Source organism: Dasypus novemcinctus, chromosome 4 (genome assembly GCF_030445035.2).
Source record: "Dasypus novemcinctus isolate mDasNov1 chromosome 4, mDasNov1.1.hap2, whole genome shotgun sequence".
NCBI classification, from domain to species: Eukaryota; Metazoa; Chordata; class Mammalia; order Cingulata; family Dasypodidae; genus Dasypus; species Dasypus novemcinctus.
The window spans coordinates 10,652,489-10,665,114 of record NC_080676.1 but is presented as its reverse complement, the minus strand read 5'-3'; the positions used below and the strand labels follow the sequence as shown (position 1 = coordinate 10,665,114).

Here is a 12,626-nt window from a genome sequence, read left to right as displayed (position 1 = left end):
TCTCACCCATTCAAGAAAAACTTATTGATCTTCTCTTGGGCACTGAGGATACAGTAGTGGATATAGGATGGCATTGTCCTGACTCCAGGAGTTACGATACAAATAGCAAATGAGAAATTCCAAGTTTGATGAATGTTAGAAAGACACAGCGAGTCTTCTGGGCACAGAGCTGGGGAAGGGCAAGTTAGGGGAAGCTGTTCTGGAGACAGTGTTAAAGCTTAGAAAAGAAGGCATGTGTAGGTGGGGTGTGGGTGAGCTGAGGCTTTGCTCCAAGCACGAGGAATACCCAAGCAACAGAGCTCTTTGGCCATTTATATTTGTATCTCCAGCACCTGGCACTGTTTTTGACATACGATAAGTACTTCATAAGTACTTGCTGAATCAGTAAGCTAGGTTCTGTCCCGTTTTAGATGTCCGTTCTTTGGAACTGGAGATGGAGGAAGCTTTACTTTCCTTTAAAAGGTAAGAAGATCCCTTACTGGGGAAACGAGAAGGAAGAGAGAAAACTGACTGTTGTGCAAATTGCTAAATGGGAATTATGAGTGGGAATGGAAAATTGATTTACATAAATTTTTCTTCCAGCAACTTAACAATTTGTTTTGTTCTGGAGAATTATCAGTTTTTGACTTCAAAACCAAGCTGTTCCTTATTCTGAATTTCTTGGCCTGCTGTGAAACTGGCATTTATTGTCTTTTACAGCACATTCTGATTAGGTCATGGAAATTCACAGCTAAATCAAACCAGTATATGGAAAATTTTGAAACTTTGCTTTATTTTGTGGTGTTTGAAGGTGTTGTGAAACACCTTTTAAATCCGCTTTTCAAAAGCAATATTTTTGAATAATTGTAGTAATTGCTGTCATTTTTTGAACATTCACTATGTGTATTATATAAACAAACTCATATTAACTGTGAGAAAGTTGAGTCGTATGAAAATTGCCAAATAGTGCCAATTTCATATGGTTCAACTTAATATTATCTTCACTTAAGTCTTTTAACCTTAGAAACATGTAAAGAAGCTAGAGAATCCCTCATTCTCTAAGCCCATATCCTTATTCCAGATTTGGAGTTATTTTTTTTTTTTATAGATAGAGAGATACAGATATTCAGGAGCTATAACTGAGAGTGTAACTCCTCAGTATCACTTTCCTGATTAGTCCTAGAGCTCCATGTGTGTTCTTCTATCATAGCTGTTCATACATTGTATTGTGGTTGCCTGTCCTCCCAGGCTAGACTGGGTTCCTTGAGAGTGGAGGTTTTGTCTATTTTGGTCATTTTTGTATATTTAGTGCCTAGAGTATTTGGTATTTGTTAAATTGAATTGAATATAACTTTGACAAAATTCTTGTAAAAACTAAATAAATCCTTATTGATTTTTTACTGGGAAGTGTAAGTTAATCACTCCTTTGGGGTTTTGGCATTTTAGAATCAGGGGAGTACTATTTTTGGCATTGTGGATTCTGGGCCCTTTACCTATGTATAATTATGCAGAAATTGTCCCTCTGCCCCACCCCAGAGAAAGATCCAAGAGTGTTTCTCGCCCCCCTCATCTCCTTTAGCTGCTCTTGTCCTTGAGGGCCCTTTGAAAGACTGAAGCCATCCTTTGAATACCTTCTCTGATTAATTTTTTCCACAGCACTTGCCAGCATGTAACTTTATATTTTGCTTATTTCTTTTGTATATTGTCTCTCTCACCCCACTAGAATGTAAGCTCCAAGAAGGCCAGAGGTTGGTTGGTTGGTTGGTTTTTGTCTCTCTTGTCCACGGATGTATTTCCATCATTAAAAATAGTGTTTGGCATGTGGACAACAATCAATAAACACAGATATATTCAATCAGTGAAACGAAGGGATGGAATGAGAAAGTTCTAATTGTTCTTATGATGTGCTTTCATGTTTGTCTCCATTAGACTGGAAGCTTCCATCTCATTGATTCGTGAAATTCCATAACGTGCCACACGCATGATTTTTCACCGAAGCACAGGATTAATGGGCCAGTATTTTGGGTTTGACATGATGTCCTGCTCCGAGTCGGATCTATCTTGCCCAGGTATCGACGAACCTCCAAATCTCCAGGTGGTCTCTATCTCATTCTCCATTAAGTTCTGGGTCCCCTACACGTGGCCCCATCGGTTGGCCTACAGCCACTGGCCCGCAGCCCCCTCCTCGCTGCTAGCTCAGGGAGAGCTCATCAAATGCCTGAGGACCGAGATGTGACAGCCCCAGTTCCCCAATTCCCTGGCGGAAGGGAAAGTCAAGGTTCCCACCCTAGCCCCCGGGGTGGGTGGGGCGGGGGCATGTCTCTGAATCTTAGGCTTTGGTCTGCAGCCCCGCCGGCAGGCGGCGGTGGTAAGCAGGGAGGCCTCATCACTGCGGAGGCCCATTGAGAATTCCGGGGGAAAGAGAGGCCCCGCCCCCGTCCCCCCGAGGCCCCGCCCCCGTCCCCGCGAGGCCCCCTCCCCTCTCTGGAAGGTCGGGGCGGGGTTTGTTTACTCCTAGCACGCACCGCCGGCTCGGCCAATCCGCCGGAGCAACGCCTTACGTCACTCTCCTCACGGGCCAATTGGAGCGCACCGTGCCGTTCCGCCGCCAAAGCTGGCGCGGGGGAAGCGGGGTCGTGGGCGACCCCGTCGAGCGCGGACGGAGCCGCGGGTTCGCGGCTGCAGCGGCCGCCGCTTCCAGGCGTTCCTGCGCCGGCTCGAGGGCGCGCGCACGGTTGGCGTCCCGGTGCCTCGGCCGGCTCCGCCGCGGCTCTCGCTCCCCGGCCCGGGGCCGCAGCCGAGCGCGGGAGCTGGAGGCGCGACGGCCCGAGGACGCGCGCCCAGGCCGGGCCGACCGCCCGCGGGCGCCGGGTGCTCCGAGCGAGCGCGGTAAGGGCCGGGCGAGGGTGGGCCCGCGCGCCGGACAGGATGCCCGCCGCGCCGCCAGTCCTCCCGCGTGCTCCCGCTCCCCGGGCCCGCGGCGCGTCCCGGGAGCGCCTGGGGAGCCGAGGGCGTCGGCCGGGGCCACGGGGCGGCGCCCGCTCGCGCCCCGCGCCCTCCCGAGCTGGAGGTGACGCCCTGGCCGGCCGCCCTTCTCACTTGCACTCCCCTCACAGCCCACGCGCCGCCGCCTGCCTCTTCAGGTGTGTTTTCCGCAGTTCCAGAGCTCTGTGTGCTTGGAGGAGCCTCCCGTCCCCGTAAGGGAGCTTTTCTCTAAAGGAGGTCTTTTTTTGGGGGAGGGGGGGTCCAGACTCTGAGAAGTTCCGGAAAGCCGAGGTTACTCTAGAAAAGTGCAGAGGTTTTCGTAGGACCTGGATGGCAGGTGATGAGGCGAGGTGGGTGAGGAGTGCTCGCCCCCTGGAGTAGCCTTGGCTGGTCTCAGTTTCTTCATCTGTAGGATAATAGTATCCGCCCTGTCAGAGGTGTTGCGAGGAGGAAATGGATTGACACAAGTAACGCACCTGGAACGAAGCACGAACCATACTAAGTTGCTTAGATAATGCCTAAGTTAGGCATTATTTTTACGATTGACGGTATCCTGAAAGCTAGTTGAGACAATGAACAGTCAACAGGCCCACCCCTTCCCGTGTTCACTGCCAAAACTGCTTTGGATCCCTTGAAAACTTTTTTCCTAATTCTGTCCAAAAGGACCTAGACTTTCAGCCCCACTTACTTGCTCTCTTGTAAGTCAGCAGCTCATTCTTTTCCCCTCTCTTTTCTGCCAAATCTTAGTTTCGTGTATTCATTCGATCTCTGTAGCCCGATTTTTTTTTCTTCTGGTGCTTCTGTTTTCTTTCTCTTAATGATTTAAAATTATCTTCACCTAATAAATATAGTTGAAATTTTCCATCTTGTCTTCTATGAAACATAGTCACGACCTTGTCTCTGTTCAAGATTAAATGTAAAACTCAGTTTAGTCGATCCGATATTTCATTTTGCTTTTCCATTTCATTGGTTATTTATTGGTAATTTAGCTAAAGTACTATCATCACCGTATTACTATAATAAATATTTAATAGCAGAGTCCATTCTCAAATAGCAACAGGAGAAAAATAAACGCCTAACCACCGATTCTATCACGCTTGTGTACTGGCCCTGGATGCGTTTGTTATTTATTGGAACATCTTGTGCCTGGAACTAGAGTCTAGGCTAATGGCAGACGCAGTGTCTGCAGCACTGTTCTGGCAGTACAGTTGCAGTTTCAGCAAACTTATATTTGTTAATAAAGTCCTAGGGCTTATTAAACTCTTTTCAGTTTTCCTTATTTCTAATTGTTTAATGAAGAAAGAAAACTGAAAATTTCAGTGTGTAATATTTCATATTACCATCTTGTGATCATGTAATTTTCCTGCCAACTCTTGTGAATGTGTAGTCCAGCTGGCACCTTCATCTGTTTCCACTGCAGCCAAAATTCTCAACTGTCTGAGCTTTGTGCTCGGTGATACAACTTGAAATGGGATGTACAGCTAAGTTTATCCTTAATGTGGAAAGCATGTGCTTGCGGATTAAAATCTGCAACATACCACACCAAAACATACCCTAAAGTGTTCAAAGATTGACGTTTGTAAATAGGAATTGAAATGATAGACTGTCTTTGTTTACTTGCTGTTGATAATCTGTTTCATACATAATGAGTTTATATTTACATAGCACTTTGCTATTTTTATAGGCTTTTACATATTTGAAAATTTTTAGAACGTGATGAGGAAATAAATTAAGAAAATTAAATAAAATTCATGACAAAGGTGGTGAACTAGAACCTATATTCTGACTTGTAGTCCACTGTTTTTTTTTTCCAATTAAAGAAATTAAGAACAATCATGCAGAAAGTACAGAGTTCCTATACACCGTCTCCTTTACCCCGCCTTTACTCCCAGTAGTTTTCCCTGTTAGTAACGTTTTGCATTCGTGTGGTTCTTTTGTTACAATTGATAAAACAGTATCTAAATATACTATAAGCTGTAGTCCATAGTTTAAATTAGGTTCACAGTTTGGGTTGCACAGTTCTGTGGTTTTGTAAAATTTTTATTCTGGTAACACAGATACAACTAAAATTTTCCCATTTGAATCACTTTCAAATATACATTTTAGTGGTGTTAATTGCATTCATAATGTTTTGCTACCATTGCCACTATTACCAAAACTTTTTCATCACCCCAAACAGAAACTCTATACCCATTAAGCAGTAACTTCCCATTCCCTACCCCAAAGCTGTTCTCTGGAAATCTGTATTCTAGTTTTTGACTCCATAAATTTGCGTATTCTAATTATTTTATATCATCAAGATCATACAATATTTGTCCTTTTGTGTCTGGCTTATTTCACTTTACATGATGTCCTCAGGATTCATCCATGATATAGCTTGTATCAGAACTTCATTCCTTTTTACAGCTGAATAATATTCCATTTTATCTATATACTACATTTTGCTTATCATTGATTGATTGATGGATACTTAGGCTGCTTCCATCTTCTGGCAGTTGTGAATCATGCTGCTCTATACATCAGTGTGCACATATCTGACTGGGTCCCTGCTTTGAATTCTGGATATATACCTAGAAGTGGGATTGCTGGGTCATATGGTAATTCTGTACTGTACTTTTTGAGGATCTGCCAGACTGTCTTTGGCCACTATGAGTTCCTGTTTCTTCACATCCTCTCTTTTTTAATAGTGGCCATTCTAGTGGGCGAGGGGGTGTGAAATGGTATCTCTTTTTTTTTTTTTAGGTATTGGGGTTTGAACCTGGGACCTCATACATGCAAAGCTGCTGGTGTTAACCACTGAGCTATGCCTGCTCACCTCCCATTGTGGTTTTGAGTTGCATTTCCCTAATGGCTAATGATATTCAGCTGGTTTTCATATTCTTATTGACCATTTGATTATCTTAGTTGGAAATTTCTATTCAGATTTTGCCCAGTTTTTAACTGTTTTTTTTTCTTCTTCTGTTTTTGTTGTAGAGTTGTGGACATTCTTTACATATTCTGGATAGCAAATCCTTATCAGATATATGGCTTCCAAATATTTTCTCCCATTCTGTAGATTGTCTTTTTCCTTTCATGATGATGTCCTTTGATGCACAAAAGTGTTTAATTTTGAGGAGGTCCCATTTATAAATTTTTTCTTTTGCTTGTACTTGGATGTAAGAGCCAAGAAACCACCACCTGCCACAAGATTGTGAAGATGTTTCTCTACATTTTCTTCTTGTAGTTTTATGGTCCTAGCTTTTATATTTATTACTTTGATCCATTTTGATTTGATTCTTGTATAGGGGGTGAGATAGGGCTCCTCTTTCGTTCTTTTGGTTGTGGGTATCTGGTTCTCCCAGCACCATTTGTTTAATAAACTATTGTTTCCCCATTGAGTCGACTTGGTACCCTTATCAAAAATCCATAGATGTGAGAATTCATTTCTGAACTCTCAATTTGTTTCTATTGGTCTATATGTCTGTCCTTGTACTAGTACCCTAGTCCATTTTTCTAAAGCTTAAATCTTAAGTAAAGGATGGAAAAGAAGCATTAAAGATGAATTTTTAAAAGCAGAGGGTAAAATTTCTAATTTGGGTTTTAAATAAGAGATCTTGGTTACAACATTAGCATCTTATTTTTTTTTTACCCTTATGCTTGGGTATATTTCTTTAAAACATTTTAAATACTAATGCCATATTATCCATGAACTTGTTCAAACTCAGATAATCTACATTGTTACTTGGCAAACTTGACTTTACCTTTTTTTCTGACCTTGTCATCATCTTTTAAACTTTTTTTTTTAAGATTTATTTATTTCTACCCCCCGCCCCTGTTCCCCCTGTTGTCTGCTCTCTTTGTCCATTTCCTGTGTGTTCTTCTGTGTCTGCTTGTATTCTCATTAGGCGGCTCTGGGAACCGATCCTGGGACCTTCTGGAGTGGGAGAATGGCAATTACTCTCTTGCGCCACCTCAGCTCCCTATTCTGCTATGTCTTCTTATTTCTCTCCTCTTTGTCTCTTGTTGTGTCATCTTGCTGTGCCATCTCTCCATGTCGGCTGGCACTCCTGCACGGGGCAGCTTTCCCATGCTGGGCGGCATTCCCATGCAGGGTGTCACTCCTGCATGGGGCAGTGTTCCCACATGGGGTGGCACTCTGTGTGGGTTAGCCCGTGCCCTCACCAGGAGGCCCTGGGCATCAAACCCTGGACCTCACGGGAACCCAACTGGTTGAGCCACATCTGTTTCCCTAAACTCTTCTTTTTTTTTTTTTTTTTTACCATTTTCTTTTTTTTTTTTAAAGATTTATTTTTTATTTCTCCCCTTCCCCCTCCCCCCTCAGTTGTCTGTTCTCTGTGTCCATTCGCTGTGTGTTCTTCTGTGTCCACTTGTATTCTTGTCAGCAGCACTGGGAATCTGTGTCTCTTTTTGTTGCGTCATCTTGCTGCGTCAGCTCTCCGTATGTGCGGCGCCATTCCTGGGCAGGCTGCACTTTTTTTGCACAGGGCAGCTCTCCTTACGGGGCGCACTCCTTACACTTGGGGCTTCCCTGTACGGGGGGCACCCCTGCGTGGCATGGCATTCCTTGTGCACATCAGCGCTATGCGTGGGCCAGCTCTACAGGGGTCAGGAGGCCCTGGGTTTGAACCCTGGACCTCGCATATGGTAGGTGGATGCTCTGTCCCTTGAGCCAAATCCGCTTCCCCTGTTTCCCTAAACTCTTAATGTGATATGTATCAGCATAGATCTCAGAAGAAAGCAGAAAGCATAGTGTTAGTATTTTTTAGATCATAGAATTTTAAGTTGTAAAGAATTTTTAAAATTGCTAAATATATCCCACCTGCTATTCATGCTTGAATCCTCTCCATTTTAATCTGGAATTATGACTCTAGAGTTGGGACATGGATGGATTTAAGTAGGTTTGTGAACCCTAAGAAATTTTATGCAAAGTTATATGCATTTGCATATTTTTCTGGAGAGAGGATCGTAGTTGTAAAATTCTTGGAGAGACTTCTATCCCTAAAAGATTAAGAACTATTGCTCTGCAGCATGCATGCCAAATGGTCTTTTTGAACCTGCTTGAAAAGAAGCTGGTGTTGAGATATATGTCTCTCTGATGCGTGTTGACCTTTGGACAACTTTTCTTTTTATAAAATTGTTTCTTTTACTCAACTGTGAATTATATCCTCACTAGTTATACTTTTGTGTCTTCTGTATTGTTGGTTTTCAAGTATTTGAAGATTATTTTAGTCCGTTAATTCTTTTTATATCTAAATATTCTGTCTTTAACCTCTTTTTAATGATTTTTAAAAATTTGAACCTCTTCATAATACTGATTGCTTTCAGTTCATCCATATTCTTCTTAAAAGTGTGGTACCCACAATTAGGAATCAATTGGTATGGGAGACTATAAGTTACTGTTCTGGTTTTAAAGTGTGCATTTTAAGGTTAAGAGTAGATTGTCTTTGGCACCCACATCATACTATTAATTCATAATAGAGTGTTGCTTAAAAGGGTGGACTCTGGAGCTAGACTGCCTAAGTTTAAATTCTGGGTCTACATTTTTATTTTTTGGGTGAGCATGGGTAAATTATTTAAACACACTGGACCTCAGTTTCCTCATCTGTAAAATGGGGTTAATAACAGTACCTATCTCATAGGGTTGTTGTAAAAATAAAATGAATGTGTGTGTGTAAAGCATTTAGAGTGGTCTCAGGCACTTAAAAGGTATACACAAGTTACCTAATATTATTGATTTTGCGATCAATTAAAATTCTTGAACTGTTTTGTCTATGCTGCTAAGTCATACTCTCCTGATTCTTTAATAGAAAAATTTTTTTGGTAGGACTTTATCTGTATTAAATTTTATCTAGTCAGAATGGTACCAATCTGTTGACATTTTTAAAAAACCCTGATATAGTCATCCAAAAAATAGGTTTATGAAATCCACAGATTTTACCAGAGGTTTGATAAACTACATACTTGATAATGCTGATGTTGCCCTCATGAAAGTCTTTTATAAAAACGTTGACTACGAAGGGCCAAGAGAAGATCTCATTGATACAATGCTAGAGATCTCTCAAGGTTGATAAAATTCTCATAAATTAATTCTTTTGTTCAAGTTCCAGCCAATTAGATATACACTGAATTTATCATTATCCTCCACATATGTTTTTAAGTTTTTGCAAAGAATCTATGAAGAACTTTGAAAGTTGCTTAACTAAAACCCAGATTATTATTTTTTGCCTCATTTCTTTTTATCCTATTAGTTTAATAACTGCCCCTAAAAGAGTTTTAGTCTGTCATTGCTTTTCCTTAATGAAGCTATACTGGTTTTTTAGTGGTGTATGTTGATTACTACTTTTTTTATGCATTAACAAACTTCTGTCAGTAATGATTCTAGAATCTTTTCTAGAATTGCATCTAACTTCAATGATGAATAATTGGCAGGCTCCCTTTTTTCTTTTTTTGATAGAGGTACCGCATTTTCCTGTCTTCAGTCTTCTGGCACCTTTCCTGCTCTCCATAGTTTCTGAATGACTGCCAACTCTGTGGAAATTTCATCTGGACTAATATATCCTGTTGAAGGTTTTCCTAGACTAGTTAGAAACGCTCTTTAATCTTTTCATCTATATTGGGCTTTGGTTTCCATTAATTCATTGAAACAAAAAGGTAATCCACATCCATGTCTCTCCATCCCTACTGTTAGCACAGTTTGGGCCACCATCCTTTTCTGGATAACAATAATAGCATCCTTTATTGACTAATAGTCTTTTCAGTCTCCAGTCCTTAAACATGGCAACTGCAACCGTTTTATTTATTTTTTTAATGCATCTCTCTCTTTTACATCTTTCTTCTCTGTTGGAGTATTTTGTAGTTATATAATTAGAATTTTATTTTTGCGTCCTTTCTGGCTCCCTTTATTCTGTTTTCTCTTTACCATCCTTTAAATCCATGCCCTTAATTACCTTCTTTGTTCTGGAGGATGATAGGAACCATCAGCCAGGTAGCAGGCATGGAGAAAAGGTGACTTCCTGCCAGGTCTTTGAGTCATTCACTTCGCAGACAGGTATGGAGAGCTTACCGTGTGTTAACCACTGTTGACAAAGGGCATGACATAGCCCCAGTCCTCAAAGGATTGTAAGTGCAAGGAAAGACTGACTAGGGGAAAGTAGTGTGGAGAAGCCAAAAAACTTCATAGTTTCTTTTTGGTTGGGGTCTTCCTGGTATAGTTTCTGTTTTCCCTAGAGTATTGTGAGTTCTTTCAGCTTTTAGGGAATGATTTGAAAAGTAGCCATTGTTTTGATTGATCATCCTACTACCAGCTTCATTGTTTACTGTAATAAAAAAAATCAACCGTGTGTGTAATGTTGTATGCCATGCCTTAAATTTCAGTTATTTGGTTAAATTATTATTATGAGCCATGTGAATGTATTATACTATCAAATATATTGTGAATAGAAACAAGGGCATACTTAGATAAGATGCATATTGTTAATTGAACTTTTTTATAATATAAGTATTTTTATTTTATCATAAGGCCTCTGTTATATACTACATGCCATTTTGACTGGTCAAAAATTAAATATATTTAGGTTAAAAGAAAAAAGTGGTATAATAAAATGATATGAAATCTTTAAGTTGTGATGAAAGAAAAGGAAAAAAGATGAAAGTATTCTAAAAAGTAGAAAGAATAAAAATACTATAGCAAATAATAGTGATCATGTCCATTGTTAGGCACACAGGAAAAGTACCATGCCTAGAAAGATTATTTATTCATATTTATTTATTTATTTATTTTGAGGTACCTGAGAGTGAACCCAGAACCTTGTATGTGGGAAGCTGGCTCTCAACCACTGAGCTAAACTGGCTGCCCTGAGTTGTTTTTTTTTTTTTGCCTATTTGCTTGTTTTGTTGTTTTTTTTAAGAAGGCATCAGGACCTGAACCCGGGACCTTCCCATGTGGGGAGCAGGTGCTCTCTGTAGTCATTATTCATAGATGCTGTGACTAATGATGCTGTTATTGGTAGGGGTGTGCATATGTCTGTTTAACTGAATATGCAGCCAGAAAATTAATGTATTTGAAAGTATATGATCATGCATGTCTCTGTCATCAAAGTAGAAAACAGCATAAAAGGGTTTTTTTTTCCTCCTGATTTTTACTCTGGATATTCATCAAAGCATTTTGACAAACTGCTAAAAGGATGGATTGCAAATTTTAGTATCAAAAGCCTCCGGCTCATTTAATACTTCTTCCTGTATATAAAATTCACTCCAGTAATTCAGCCCAGAAAGAAACAGTTCGACTTTTACTGGTCTTGAGTGAAAACAGAGAACTATTTCTTTAAATCTGACTGACTAATTTATGTAAAACCTATTCTAATTTTTTAAAAAAATCATTTAACTTCCTCAAGGATAGAGAAATTCTCAGCTCATTATCTAGTTATTTATTAGGTTTTCCATGATAATAGGCTGTAATGAAGCAGATTTTCAGGTTGCAGTTTTGATGGTTTTGCACAATTAAATCTTTATCTGTCTTAAGTAACTAGTCTACTTTTGGTAGGATTTTATGTCCAAAATAAGAAGCTCTCTGTTTACATTTTCTAATGTACACCATGTGTATGAATCTTAATGTATCTGATATTTCCCCATTATGGCTCTCCCTGTTTTTCTACCCTTAGTCTTAACTCCTGGTTAGTCTTTTTACCACAGTTCCTCAGTAAGAAGAGGCTAAGACAGCAAGCGCTAAGGATGAGGAAAGAAGATAGACCAGTTGTTCTTTCTGGATTTGCTGGGCTTAGTTAGGGTCTCAGGTTTGTCTTTCTGACTTCTTTTATTACTATCTGGCTGTTTGTAATTTTAAAAGTAAATGAAAAGGGAAAGTCTTCATATTTTTAGTCCCTCTCTTCAGACAAGAAACCATTTAAAAAAAACCTTTTTCTTGAACTGTGATATTGATTCAGAAAACTGTAGTGCTAAGTGTAGAGCCTGAAGAATTTTCACAAACTGAATACATGTAGTTAATCAGCACCCGAGATTCAGAAACAGACCACTCCTAGCACCCTAGAAGGCTACCTTGTGCCACTTTCTAGTCATGAACCTAATCTTCCCTAAGGGAAACTATCCAGACTTCTGACATCATGGATTAGTAAAACCACAGTAGTAAAACCAACTCTCTTTTTTTTAAGGAGGTATTGGAAATTGAACCTGGGACTTTGTACATGGGAAGCAGGCGCTCCACCACTGAGCTTCACCTGCTCCTGGGTAAAACGACCTTTAACCATATCTGTTTTTAGTTCTTTTGATGGTTATAACTCTAAATGATATAACTATGCCTCAATTTCCTTTTTTAAACCTTTCCTATTTTGAACTAATTTTAGACTTATAGAAGTTACATGAGTACTACAAAGATTTCAGTTATATCCCTTATCCAATTTCCCCTAACGTTGCCATTTTACATAACCATAGTATAATTAGTAAGAGTAGGAAATTAACATTGGTACAATATCACTAACTAAGCTACAGACCTTATTCGAATTTCAACAGTTTTTCCACTAATGACATTTTACTGTTCCTGGATCATACCCAGGACCCACATTGCATTTAGTTATTACTCTTAGTTTTCTTTAGTCTGTAACAACCTTCAGTTTTTCTTTGTCTTTAATGGCCTTGACACTTAAAAA

General features: G+C 40.1%; 1 protein-coding gene across 3 annotated transcripts in view; it reads left to right on the top strand.

Moving 5' to 3' along the window:
* Positions 1–382: 382 nt before the first annotated feature.
* Positions 383–12,626, top strand: part of TFDP2 (transcription factor Dp-2) — a 291,147-nt gene continuing 278,903 nt past the window's right edge. The window contains exons 1-2 of one of the 3 annotated variants that reach the window (XM_023588985.2): positions 383–462; positions 1,909–2,048. The gene's annotated coding sequence lies outside the window, so the exon portion shown is untranslated. Of the gene's footprint in view, positions 463–1,908; positions 2,049–2,609; positions 2,869–12,626 lie in introns of those variants that run through there. The other 2 variants (XM_058295097.2, XM_058295098.2) reach the window with 2 other exon arrangements.